The sequence below is a fragment of the Zalophus californianus genome, chromosome 2 (genome assembly GCF_009762305.2).
Source record: "Zalophus californianus isolate mZalCal1 chromosome 2, mZalCal1.pri.v2, whole genome shotgun sequence".
Lineage (NCBI taxonomy): Eukaryota > Metazoa > Chordata > Mammalia > Carnivora > Otariidae > Zalophus > Zalophus californianus.
In genome coordinates, this window is record NC_045596.1 from 155480905 (window position 1) to 155495264 (window position 14360).

Sequence of the window (14360 nt, forward strand, 5' to 3'; positions counted from 1 at the left end):
AGAGGCAGCCTTGGAGGAAAAAGTCTCAAGAGTATGTCTATCTTTTATTTTTTTTAATTTTTTTATTGATATGTTAATCACTATACATCATTAGTTTTTGATGTAGTGTTCCATGATTCATTGTTTGTGCATAACACCCAGTGCTCCACGCAGAACGTGCCCTCTTTAATACCCATCACCAGGCTAACCCATCCCCCCAACCTCCTCCCTTCTAGAAACTTCAATTTGTTTTTCAGAGTCCATCGTCTCTCATGGTTCGTCTCCCCCTCCGACTTACTCCCCTTCATTCTTCCCCTCCTGCTGTCTTCTTCTTTTTTTTTTCTTAACATATATTGCATTATTTGTTTCAGAAGTATAGATCTGTGATTCAACAGTCTTGCACAATTCACAGCTCTCACCATAGCACATACCCTCCCCAATGTCTGTCACCCAGCCACCCCATCCCTCCCACCCCCCACCACTCCAGCAACCCTCAGTTGGTTTCCTGAGGTTAAAATCTCCTCATATCAGCGAGGTCATATGATACATGTCTTTCTCTGATTGACTTATTTCACTCAGCATAACACCCTCCAGTTCCATCCATGTCGTTGCAAATGGCAAGATCTCATTCCTTTTGATGGCTGCATAATATTCCATTGTGTATATATACCACTTCTTCTTTATCCATTCATCTGTTGATGGACATCTTGGCTCTTTCCACAGTTTGGCTATTGTGGACATTGCTGCTATAAACATCGGGGTGCACGTACCCCTTCGGATCCCTACATTTGTATCTTTGTGGTAAATACCCAGTAGTGCAATTGCTGGATCGTAGGGTAGCTCTATTTTCAACTGTTGGAGGAACCTCCATACTGTTTTCCAGAGTATTTGCACCAGCTTGCATTCCCACCAACAGTGTAGGAGGGTTCCCCTTTCTCCACATTCCTGCCAACATCTGTCGTTTCCTGACTCGTTAATTCTAGCCATTCTGACCGGTGTGAGGTGGTATCTCATTGAGGTTTTGATTTGGATTTCCCTGATGCCCAGCGATGTTGAGCACTTTTTCACGTGTCTGTTGGCCATTTGGATGTCTTCTTTGGAAAAATGTCTGTTCATGTCTTCTGCCCATTTCTTGATTGGATTATTTGTTCTTTGGGTGTTGAGTTTGATAAGTTCTTTCTAGATTTTGGATACTAGCCCTTTATTTGATATGTCATTTGCAAATATTTTCTCCCATTCTGTCGGTTGTCTTTTGGTTTTGTGGACTGTTTCTTTTGCTGTGCAGAAGCTTTTTATCTTGATGAAATCCCAATAGTTCATTTTTGCCCTGGCTTCCCTTGCCTTTGGCGATGTTTCTAGGAAGAAGTTGCTGCGGCTGAGGTCAAAGAGGTTGCTACCTGTGTTCTCCTCTAGGATTTTGATGGACTCCTGTCTCACGTTTAGGTCTTTCAACCATGTGGAGTCTATTTTTGTGTGTGGTGTAAGGAAATGGTCCACTTTCATTCTTCTGCAGGAGGCTGTCCAATTTTCCCAACACCATTTGTTGAAGAGACTGTCTTTATTCCATTGGACATTCTTTCCTGCTTTGTCAAAGATGAGTTGACCATAGAGTTGAGGGTCCATTTCTGGGCTCTCTATTCTGTTCCATTGATCTGTGTGTCTGTTTCTGTGCCAGTACCATACTGTCTTGATGATGACAGCTTTGTAATAGAGCTGGAAGTCCGGAATTGTGATGCCGCCAGCTTTGCTTTTCTTTTTCAACATTCCTCTGGTGCTTCGGGATCTCTTCTGGTTCCATACAAATTTTAGGATTATTTGTTCCATTTCTTTGAAAAAAGTGGATGGTATTTTGATGGGGATTGCATTGAATGTGTAGATTGCTCTAGGTAGCACTGACACCTTCACAATGTTTGTTCTTCCAATCCATGAGCATGGAACGTTTTTCCATTTCTTTGTGTCTTCTTCAATTTCTTTCATGAGTATTTTATAGTTTTCTGAGTACAGATCCTTTGCCTCTTTGGTTAGATTTATTCCTAGGTATCTCATGGTTTTGGGTGCAATTGTAAATGGGATCGACTCCTTGATTTGTCTCTCTTCTGTCTTGTTGTTGGTGTATAGGAATGCCACTGATTTCTGTGCATTGATTTTATATCCTGCCACTTTACTGAATTCCTGTATGAATTCTAGCAGTTTTGGGGTGGAGTCTTTTGGTTTTCCACATACAGTATCATATCATCTGCAAAGAGTGAGAGTTTGACTTCCTCTTTGCCGATTTGGATGCCTTTGATTTCTTTTTATTGTCTGATTCCTGTGGCTAGGACTTCTAATACTATGTTGAATAGCAGTGGTGAGAGTGGACATCCCTGCCGTGTTCCTGACCTTAGGGGAAAAGCTCTCAGCCTTTCCCCATTGAGAATGATATTCGCTGTAGGTTTTTCATAGATGGCTTTTATGATATTGAGGTATGTACCTTCTATCCCTATACTCTGAAGAGTTTTGATCAAGAAAGGATGCTGTACTTTGTCAAATGCTTTTTCTGCATCTATTGAGAGGATCATATGACTCTTGTTCTTTCTTTTGTTAATGTATTGTATCACGTTGATTGATTTGCGGATGTTGAACCAGCCTTGCAGCCAAAGGATAAATCCCACTTGATCATGGTGAATAATCCTTTTAATGTACTGTTGGATCCTATTGGCTAGTATTTTGGTGAGAATTTTTGCATCCATGTTCATCAAGGGTATTGGTCTGTAATTCTGGGGTCTGTAATTGAAGGGGTCTTTGTCTGGTTTTGGGATCAAGGTAATGGTGGCCTCATAAAATGAGTTTGGAATTTTTTCCTTCCATTTCTATTTTTTGGAACAGGTTCAGGAGAATAGGTATTAATTCTTCTTTAAATGTTTGATAGAATTCCCCTGGGAAGCCATCTGGCCCTGGGCTTTTGTTTGTTGGGAGATTTTTGATGACTGCTTCAATTTCCTTAGTGGTTATAGGTCTGTTCAGGTTTTCTATTTCTTCCTGGTTCAGTTTTGGTAGTTGATACATCTCTAGGAATGCACCCATTTCTTCCAGGTTATCTAATTTGCTGGCATAGAGTTGCTCATAAGATGTTCTTATAATTGTATTTCTTTGGTGTTGGTTGTGATCTCTCCTCTTTCATTCATGATTTTGTTGATTTGGGTCATTTCTCTTTTCTTTTTGATCAGTCTGGCCAGGGGTTTATCAATCTTGTTAATCCTTTCAAAGAACGAGCTCCTAGTTTCGTTGATCTGTTCTACTGTTCTTTTGGTTTCTATTTCATTGATTTCTGCTCTGATCTTTATTATTTCTCTTCTCCTGCTGGGTTTAGGCTTTATTTGCTGTTCTTTCTCTAGCTCCTTTAGGTGTAGGGTTAGGCTGTGTATTTGAGACCTTTCTTGTTTCTTGAGAAAGGCTTGTATTGCTATATACTTTCCTCTCAGGACTGCCTTTGCTGCATCCCAAAGATTTTGAACAGTTGCGTTTTCATTTTCATTGGTTTCCATGAATTTTTTTAATTCTTCTTTAATTTCCTGGTTGACCCATTCATTCTTTAGTAGGATGCTCTTTAGCCTCCATGTATTTGAGTTCTTTCCGACTTTCCTCTTGTGATTGAGTTCTAGTTTCAAAGCACTGGGGTCTGAAAATATGCAGGGAATGATCCCAATCTTTTGGTAGTGGTTGAGACCTGATTTGTGACCTAGGATGTGATCAATTCTGGAGAATGTTCCATGGGCACTAGAGAAGAATGTGTATTCCGTTGCTTTGGGATGGAATGTTCTGAAAATGTCTGTGAAGTCCATTTGGTCCAGTGTGTCATTTAAAGTCTTTATTTCCTTGTTGATCTTTTGCTTAGATGATCTGTCCATTTCAGTGAGGGGGGTGTTAAAGTCCCCCACTATTATTGTATTGTTGTCAATGTGTTTCTTTGCTTTTGTTATTAATTGCCTTATAAAAGTGGCTGCTCCCATGTTAGGGGCATAGATATTTACAATTGTTAGATCTTCTTGTTGGATAGACCCTTTAAGTAAGATACAGTGTCCTTCTTCATCTCTTATTACAGTCTTTGTTTTAAAATCTAATTTGTCTGATATAAGAATTGCCACCCCAGCTTTCTTTTGGTGTCCATTAGCATGGTAAATTGTTTTCCACCCCCTCACTTTCAATCTGGGGGTGTCTTTGGGTCTAAAATGAGTCTCTTGCAGACAGCATATCGATGGGTCTTGTTTTTTAATCCAATCTGATAGCCTGTGTCTTTTGATTGGGGCATTGAGCCCATTTACATTCAGGGTAACTATTGAAAGATAGGAATTTAGTGCCATTGTATTGCCTGTAAGGTGACTGTGACTGTATATTGTCTGTGTTCCTTTCTGATCTATGCTGCTTTTAGGCTCTCTCTTTGCTTAGAGGACCACTTTCAATATTTCTTTTAGGGCTGGTTTTGTGTTTGCAAATTCCTTTAGTTTTTGTTTGTCCTGGAAGCTTCTTACCTCCTCTTTCTATTTTCAATGACAGCCTTGCTGGATATAGTATTCTTGGCTGCATATTTTTCTCGTTTAGTGCTCTAAAGATATCATGCCAGCCCTTTCTGGCCTGCCAGGTCTTTGTGGATAGGTCTGTTGCCAATCTAATGTTTCTACCATTATAGGTTACATATCTTTTCTCCCGAGCTGCTTTCAGGATTTTCTCTTTGTCTCTGAGACTCGTAAATTTTACTATTAGATGTCGGGGTGTTGACCTATCTTTATTGATTTTGAGAGGGGTTCTCTGTGCCTCCTGGATTTTGATGCCTGTTTCCTTCCCCACATTAGGGAAGTTCTCTGCTATAATTTGCTCCAATATACCTTCTGCCCCTCTCTCTCTTTCTTCTTCTTCTGGGATCCCAAATATTCTAATGTTGTTTCGTCTTATCGTATCGCTTATCTCTCGAATTCTGCCCTCGTGATCCTGTAGTTGTTTCTCTCTCTTTTTCTCAGCCTCTTTATTTTCCATCATTTGGTCTTCTATATCGCTGATTCTCTCTTCTGCCTCATTTATCCTAGCAGTTAGTGCCCCCATTTTTTATTGCACCTCATTAATAGCCTTTTTGATTTCGACTTGGTTAGATTTTAGTTCTTTTATTTCTCCAGAAAGAGTTTCTGTAATAACTTCCATGCTCTTTTCAAGCCCAGCTAGTATCTGTAAAGTCATGATTCTGAACTCTAGGTCCGACATCATACTAATGTCAGTATTGAGTAGGTCCCTGGCAGACGGTACTACCTCTTGTTCTTTTTGCTGAGGTGATTTTTTTCATCTTGTCATTTTGTCCAGAGGAGAACAGATAAATGAGAGAACAAAATGCTAACAGGTTAACAACGTCCCCAGCAAATATACTCTATACAAATCAGAATAGACCTGAAACCAGGGGAAAAGAAAGGGAAAGAAAGAAAAAAGAAAGAGAAAAAAAAGAAAGACAAAAAGAAAAAGATAAAAACAAACAAAAACTGAACAAAACAAAACAAAAAAAACAGAATATGATCAAATATGATCAGGCTAGTGTATAGATCAGTGCCACACACTAGATTTTGGGTGTATTTGGTCTGTTAGAAAAAAGTGCCTCCTAAAATTTTAAAGGAAGAAAGACAAAATGTACAAAATGTACAAAATAGGGGTTGATACAATGAAGGGATGGAAGATGACTGTAAAGATGAAACTTATACAAGGTTTTATAAACAGAATTGATAAGAAGTTGTTTGAAAGAAGAAAGAAGAAGATTTAAAAAAAAGAAAAAGGAAAAGAAAAAAAAATGGGAGAGACTGTGATCAGGAAGGAGACTAGAACAAAGCCATACACTAGTGATTTAGGGTATATTTTGATCTGCTAGAAGAAACTGTATCTCAAAATTTTAAAGAGAGAACAATTTATATATATATGCCAAAAATAAGGGTAACTACTATGAAGGGATAAAATATGACTCTAAAAATAAAAAATAACAAATTTTTTTTAAAAAGGGATTGATAAGATGTTGGTTGAGAAAGGGAAAAAGAAAAAGAAAAATTAAAAAAAAAACAAAAAACAGTTAAAGAAATTAACTTTGAAAAACTAATGAATCATGGTAAAAAAGTCATGAATTCTATGTGCAGTATTCCCCTAGCGCTGGAGTTCTCCCATTCTCCTTGATCGGTAAACTTGGTCTTGGCTTGCTGGCTGCTCGTGCTGATCTTCTGGGGGAGGGGCCTGTTGCCGTGGTTCCCAAATGTATTTCCCGGAGGCAGAATTGCCCCGCCCTTGTTGGTCTGGGCTAAGCAAGCTGCTCGGGTTTGCTCTCAGGAGCTTTTGTTCCCTGAAGCTCTCGGTACAGCTTTGGAGGACCAGGGTGAAAATGGTGGCGTCCCACTCTCTGCCCGGAGGAGCTGAGAACCCCGGGGCCCTGCTCCTCAGTGCGCCCCCAGAGAAAAGCAGTCACTCCCGTGTCCCCGGTCTCCGGCCGCACTCCGTGCTCACCCGGCCTGTGACCGAGCGTTTCTATCTCTGGCACCCGACCCCGTGTGGAGTCTCCAAACCCAGCAGATCCGTGCGGTGTGCTTCCGCGCCGCTCCTCCCGGGGGAGGGAGGGGAGTCTCCCCAGCTCTGCCACTTGTTGGGTCCCTGCTGGAGGAACAGTGGCCCAACTGGGCCGCGGATCACAGTTTATGGCAACCCCGAGCTGAGAGCCCGCGCCTCGGCTCCGTCTCTGCAGCCGGCTTCCCTGCTCCGATACCTGGGAGGTCTGCCACACTCAGGCACCCCCAGTCTTTCTGTGACCCCGAGGGTCCTGAGACCACACTGTCCTGGGAGGGTTCCACCACCCGCTTAGCCACTGGAGCGACGTCCCTCAGCGGAGCCAGCTTCTAAAAGTTCCGATGTTGTGCTCCGCGGCTCTATCACTTGCCAGAAGCGGCCGACAGAGGCCCCCTCCCCCGCCGTCTATCCTCCCAAATATCGCCTCGAATTCACTTCTCCACACGCCCTACCTTCCAGTAAGTGGTCGCTTCTCTGTTCAGAGAGTTGTTGCTATTCTTTTCTTCGATCTCCCATTGAGTTCATAGGTGTTCAGAATGGTTTGATCCCTATCCAGCTGAATTCCTGAGACCCGACAAAACCCAGGTCTCCTACTCCTCCGCCATCTTGCTCCGCCCCCCCAAGAGTATGTCTGTCTTTTAACCAGGAGTTTTAGTATAGGTAACCACAAAACATTCAGAACATCAATGTCCCCTGCTTTGTTGCATGAGGATCAATAATACTATTGACCTCTCAGTGTTATTATTAAATGAGATAATGTGTGAAAACACTTTATGAAGTATACTATTTCATACAGATGTACAATTATTACATACAGAGAATCAGAGTTAAAACTCAAGTCCCCAGGCTCGCAGCCAGTGCTCAGTTTCTATACCACACTGTCCCCACCATTCCTTCAGTCCCTTAATTCTTTTGCTACCTTATAAGTCATTTGGCCACTTCCTATCTGTGTGCCTGTGTCCTCAGCAAGACTGTAAGTTTCTTCAAGGTAGGTAATACATCTTCCATTTCCATTATTTGTTCACAGCACCAAGCACAGTAAGATATGTGTAGTAAGAATTTGCAAAATAATAAATTGAATTTACTCCCAGTGACAACTGGAAAATGATACTCTGTGTAGAGAAAGTAAAATTTTCAGGTATGCACTAATTTCTTTGTATCTACGTGAATACTAAGAAAGAATTGAAGGTAATTCCATGCCCTAAAAGAAGTGCAAAGGGAGTTTCAAAGAAAATGAGTTAGATAATTTAAAAGTTTGACCTGAGAAGGAAGGTTTAGGAATTGAGAGATTTTTTTAGTACTCATTATGAAAAATTCTAATTGTGTTTCATAATGACAAGTCCTTGCAATGTTAAAGTTCTATATATAGTTTTAAAACACTTTAAATAAATATACACGAGTTCATGTATGTTCCGTAAAAGACTTGCACTGACAAGTACAAATTCTGGGGAAGTTGATAAAAATTGAGCTTTATTATTTCCATTTATTTAAGAGTGGGAGGAATACTCAGATTGTCCATGATTCTAGAATTTCTTATATTTATTTTTTTAAGATATTATTTATTTATTTGACAGAGAGAGACACAGCGAGAGAAGGAACACAAGCAGGAGGAGTGGGAGAGGGAGAAGCAGGAAGGAGCAGGGAGCGCATCGATCCCAGGACCCTGGGATCATGACCTGAGCTGAAGGCAGATGCCCAATGACTGAGCCACCCAGGTGCCCCAGAATTTCTTATGTTTAAAACATCTCTTTCCAAATAAGTTGAAAATGTTTGAAACTCTATAGTTTTAGAAAAGGTCTCACCAATGGTAGGATCATTTTTCTCTAATAAGTCATGATTAATCTTTGAAGTAGAAATAATTTATTGGCACTGCTATTGCAGGATTAGAATTTTGTTTTCCTGCTCATATCTCTTTGTAGACACTGATGGATGAAATTCTCTTTTGAAGCTGACTTTAGAAATTACAGTTATCTTACCCATTTGCGCAGTGTCTCCCTTCATACAATTCTTCATTAATACTCCCAGATAAATAGATTCACAGAACATTAGTGAGTGGCATATTTCCCATCTCCTTTTACTAGAAACCCTGGAAATACTTAAAATAGAAGAATGCACTTTTACTACAAACATATTTAGATGTTTAATTAGCCAAAGTAGTATATAATCACATGTATCAGTCAGGATAAGCTAAATTGTGCTACAATAATAAACACCTCCTAAATTTAAGACAGTTTATTTCTTGCTCTTATTACCTATCCAGTGTGGGGAGCCAGGTGGCTGTGCTCATTCTAATCATTCAGGGACTCAGTTCGATGGAGGAGTGTGCTTCTACACTCACCATGCAGGTGATTGGGAGAGCTACAGCATCTCACACTGGCAATTAAATGCTTCCACACTTAGCAAAAGTACACATCACTTCCACTTCCATTTAATTGAATAAAAACATAATCTAATCATGTCTGGGTAAATCTGGTCATATTGCTAGTCTCTTTTGGGGTTTGGCTATTTTGGCTTGAACTCTACTCTGCACTGTCTGGCACATCAGTCACTAGCAATCCAGTCCTCTGTCCATCTCAGGCCCATTGTTCTCTTACTGGGCAGATTCAGGGCTTCTTTATAAGGTTGACAATCTCCTTGAGCAACACTCCCAAACTTAACCATATTTCTTTACTGTGGTAAAATATACATAATATGAAATTTACCATTCTAACCATTTTAAGAGTACAGTTTAGTGGTCCTAAGTATGCTCACATTATGGTGCAACCACCACCACCATCCACCCCCAGAACTTGACCATCTTCTCAAAATGAAACACTGTCCCCATTAAACAATGTGCGTTTTTCATCATCTCTCTTCCACCCCCCAAAAAAAGCCCAACCCAGAGTTAGGCCACTGGTTTTTCTCCCTAGAAGACACCTCAGGGATCCAGTCTGGATTTGGTTCTTTTCTAGAAAATTCTCCACATCTCCAAAGGAAAAACTGCCTAAACAAATACTATGTCTGTTGCTTGAAGATACTGTCCACACGGTGTTTTATCTTAACTTTTAAGAGTTAAGAGGGGTGTTTGTAAAAAACCATATTATCAGGGACAGCAAGCATAAGCTGGGACTATTGTACACAAAATTGGGACATATGTTCACCCTATGTATAAATCAACAGTTCTCAAAATGCAGCCTGAAGACCTCTGGGGTTCCTGAGATTTTCTCTGGAGGTGGGCAAAGTCGAAACTATTTTTATAATAGTACAAAGATAATATTTGCCTTTTTCACACTCATTCTTATGAGTGTAAAATAGATTCTTCCAGAAACCACATGGCTATGATGTCATTGTTCTGAGAGCTAAAGAAATATATGCTTCTGTGTTTTTGAGCTTTCTAGAATTTTCCAGGGTTGTTCGTTTAGTTATGAACAACGTATGTTTTCAGAGATTAACTCTCATTTTTCTCAGGGATTCTACTGAACTTCTACAAGCTATCTTCACTTATATCTGCTATAACCTCTGCCTCTGCAACTTCATTATTGTCCAATAAATCATTATTTTGAAAATCCAAAGTTGCCCTTATGCTTACATATAAATTCAAGAAGAAGAAAGTATATTTTGTTGTCTTCTTTTGCAATTTTTAAAACATTTATCAGTTTTAATTTCTCATAAAGCAAATATCAGTATATATAGCCTACTCACCCCCGCACACACACAAAAAACTCTATGGGGTCCTCAATAATTTTTAAGAGTGTGAAGGAATCCTGAAATCAAAAAGTTTGAAAAAAATCATGTTAAAGATGAATGTTATGCTAAGTCTTGGGATTTTAGCCTGTTTGGACACAAAAATCTTTATTTTTCTCAAAAAACTTACCTCTTACAATGAAAAGTTCTATTTTTCATGACAAAGACCAGGAGTTCAAGTCTGTTTTCTGCAGTCCACTCTCCTTAGTAATGTCTTTTTAATGGTAGAGGCTGAGGGAATAGACTTAGAGAGGATTGAAAGTCATATTTTTATGTAGTTCAGAATATTATTCTTACATGTGCATGAGTTATGTTGTGGTGGGAAGAGGATATTCGGTCAGGATATTTGAACACCCAAAACCTGTCATGTTGTCACTCTCAGCACTTTGAAACGGTCAAAAGATATCTGAACAGAGAATACAACCAGACAAATAAATGTTTTTGACTGGAGACTTGGCTTTAAACTCCAACACAGAACCCTTGCCCTTGTGAGCTGAGTTAGGCCATATGGTGCCCCAAGGACTTCTTGACTATAGTAGATCCTATTACCTGACCCCATTCTGTCTGGAGGGAAATGTGGATGACCCATATTACTCAGTGAGATAGCAGCCGAATATTTTCTGAAATGGTCACATTTCTATCTATATCTCATGACTTTTAGAGCAAAGATAATTCCAAGACAAAGATGACAAGAGAAAGGAGGTAGAGAGTGAAGGGGGCACCCTTTGTCCTAGAAAAGCTTAAATTCCTCCTACTAAAGTTCCTTTCCCCAATAATCTTGCTCAAAATTAATATTGGGATAACCCAACCTTAGCAGCATCCTGGGGGTGGTAGTGGTGGTGGCAAAGTGCCTTACCTCTTTCTTGGCCAAGGTAACTTGGTTCACTCCTAGATAGTAATCAGTTCAGCCCATTCAGTCCCTAGGACAGTAAATACCAAGCCTGCCAGGATCCCAGCATTCCTAATAGCACATGGAATATGGAACTGAGTTGCAAACCTATTTGTAATGTCCTCTAGGAGAGGGATAAAGACCCTGCTCGATATTGCTTCAAGCAAAATGGGCTTCATTGGGCCCAGCCCACTCCCAGCTACTTGGCAGGGAATCAGGCCCGTGCCAGCAGAGGGACTGAAAGACCCCATGGATGACAAAGTATGACCAGTCAGTACCCAGAATTCCAATGCCCCTTGACCATTGTCATTTGGGAGACTGGAATATCCTTAGAGCCACCTCCAATATCAGGTCAGTTCTCTTAGTCAAAGCCACATTTCTCCCCTCCTATGCCAGCCCACCATTGTAGTCCTGAAACTCCTCATGCATAAGAGCATAGGACCTAATTTATTATCTCACCATATTCACTTGGCCTCTTCTATTCTCCAGTCCTTGACACTTGCCCAGTGGAGGGGTCCAGTTTTAGTCACTGTTGCCTCTCTACATGGTACCATTGGCCGCCTCAGCCTCCCCCATAGAGGTGATAAGCTCTAGCATAGTTGCTGGCGTGTTTGTGTGACAGAAGCCACAGAAGCTCCAGGGACCGGGTTCAACATGTCCAGACCTAGGCAGACTCTGGCTACTCGTGCCATTTGGAGATTCAGGCGAAGTCCTATACCACTGGGCATGGGATCCACTTCTCCAGCAGTAACTCAATGGGGTCAGGTAATAAAACCCTGAAATGTGGAGCATGAACTTTCACCACCAAGAGACAGGATGAGACTATGACCCAGCAGGTAAATTTCTCTCCCTTCCTCCCCCTAACAAAAGGTTCCCAGGCACAGTGTTTGGGACGGCCTGTCCAAAGATGGCCGCATGACTGCATAACTGGTTGGTTTCTTTCCCTCCTTTCCTGACTCTCCTCTCTGTTTCCTTCACCCTTGAAACTCTGAGTACACCCACTGCCCCCCTTCCCCAATAAGGCATTACCACATAAGCTTTGCCTCAAATCCTGTTATGATGACACTGAAAGCCTCAGATCAATTGTTCTTCTCAAGGGATGGACAGAAAAAATATTGATGGGAAGGTGTCCAGAGCCACACTTAATGTGCCCAGAGCAATTAAAAAACAAGTAAAATTTTCGATACAGAACTTACCCGTTCAACAGCAATTCGGCCTCTTGTAAATGCAGACAGTCTTGTGCTCCTCTTAATTCTGTTGTTCAGTCTCATACTTTCCCCCATCCCCGCCTCCCTGCTCCCCGCTCCTGATTGCTCTCCTTGCCTATCTGGGCCCACGGCAGTTTGTTTCATCTTTACTGCCTCTTGCTGGTCTCCAAACTCGACTTCACCTGTGCTCTCTCCAGCTCAGATGGATTCACTCAGGCCTCTGGTTTCTCTAATTCGCATGTGGACTCTTGTGCCATGCCCCCACTCCAGGGGCTCAGAGAGCCAGCTCAGTGAGCCTCAGCAGGCAGCCACAGTATCTTGTATCCTCAAGTAGGAAAGAAGTATTTAGATGTGCTTGATTGGTAATGTGGGGAAAACTTTCATGAGATACTGTTATAGGGAATTAAACAATTCCCTTATGTGTACTTTTGTTTCTTACTGCAATATGAGGACCAAGCTAGAGAAATGGAACCCCTCAAAGAAACCCACCCAGATAACATTTGACTAGAGTTCTGTCAATACACACAAACTGTTTTGAGGAGAGGAAGAGAGATTGAATTTTGTGAACCAACTGGCTTCTTTTAATCTCTGTCCCTTCAAGTATTTTTGTCACAAATTCGTCCAGCAGGCACATTATAAGTGAAATGCAATGAAACCAATTGGCTTCAGGTTAATCAGTGAAAGATAACGGTACATTTGGTGAACAAAGGGATAGTCGGAGATAGATCTCCCTTAGAATAGTGGAGCTGGGGGAAAAATTTGGGTGAAGAAACTGAGGCTAAAAAACCTACAGTAGGGTGGTGCCTACTGTAGGTCATGCTGCCCTTTAGTGGCCGAGCTAGGCCTAGGTTCAGGCCTCCTGCCTCCCGGGATACAGGGTGAGATTGGTGATTAATTCTTTGAGAAGCCCAAAGCAGGCTTCCCTGTTGGGTCATAGGACATTTGTATTATCCCTCGGCTGTCTCAGTTTCCACTGCTCTTCTGTCAGCCTCCAAAAACGGGACATGAAAATGGATTTGTTCAAGTGGTGACCCATAGATTCCGAGCCTTAGCACCTTTTTAAATGAGCAAGTGACACAGTGCCAGGCAAGATGCAACCTCTGCAAATGAATTAATTAGACTTTCAAAAAGAGCAAGCAGGCTTGCCGTGGTGTTTTATTACACAGTTTTCTAAGTGGTAATTGAAAAAGAAGCACTTGATTTTAAATTCCCTCCCCGAGGTGTTAATTATGGCAGGGAGGGACTGTGGAGACAGAATCCTATGTAAAATGAATCGCTCCATTGCTCAGGACTTGCGGGGTCCAGAGACCCTCATACTTGTTTTGGGAAATTGAAAGGGAAAGAGCAGGACACAAGATGGCAGTTTGGCTTTGGGATCTTTTGCCATTGTTATACTGGAGAAATTTAAAATACTCTCTTTTGGTGATCTCCTTCCAAAGTACTACAGATTAGAAAGTTAATATGAATGAAATTAAAGGAAAACATTGAACTTGAATTGTCTTCTGTGTAGCCCGTCATATACCTTCCATTTCTCCTCCTCTCCCTTTCCTTCCATCAAGAAAACTTAGTTTTTGGGATAACTCAATGCCATTCAAGTTCCTTAAGACTTGCTGAACAGCTATGATACATCAGACATTGGAACTCTACAGGAGAATGAGATATTCTATCCTCACAGAAGATGTAAGAAGGGGAAGACAGGCATATGTCACAGATGGGAACAGATTCATGGCCCCAACAGCACAAGAAACAAAGAAGTACAGTTGACAGTTGAACAAGTTGGGGGGTAAATGGGGACTGACTCCTCCAGTCAAAAATTTGTGTATAACTTTTGATTCCCCCAAAACTTAGCTAATAGCCTACTCTTGACCGGAAGCCTTATCGATAACATAAACAGCCGATTTTTTAACACATATTTTATATGACATGTACATGATATGCTATATTCTTAGAATAAAATTAGAGAAAAGAAAATGTTATTTAAAAAATCCTAAGGAAGAGAAAAT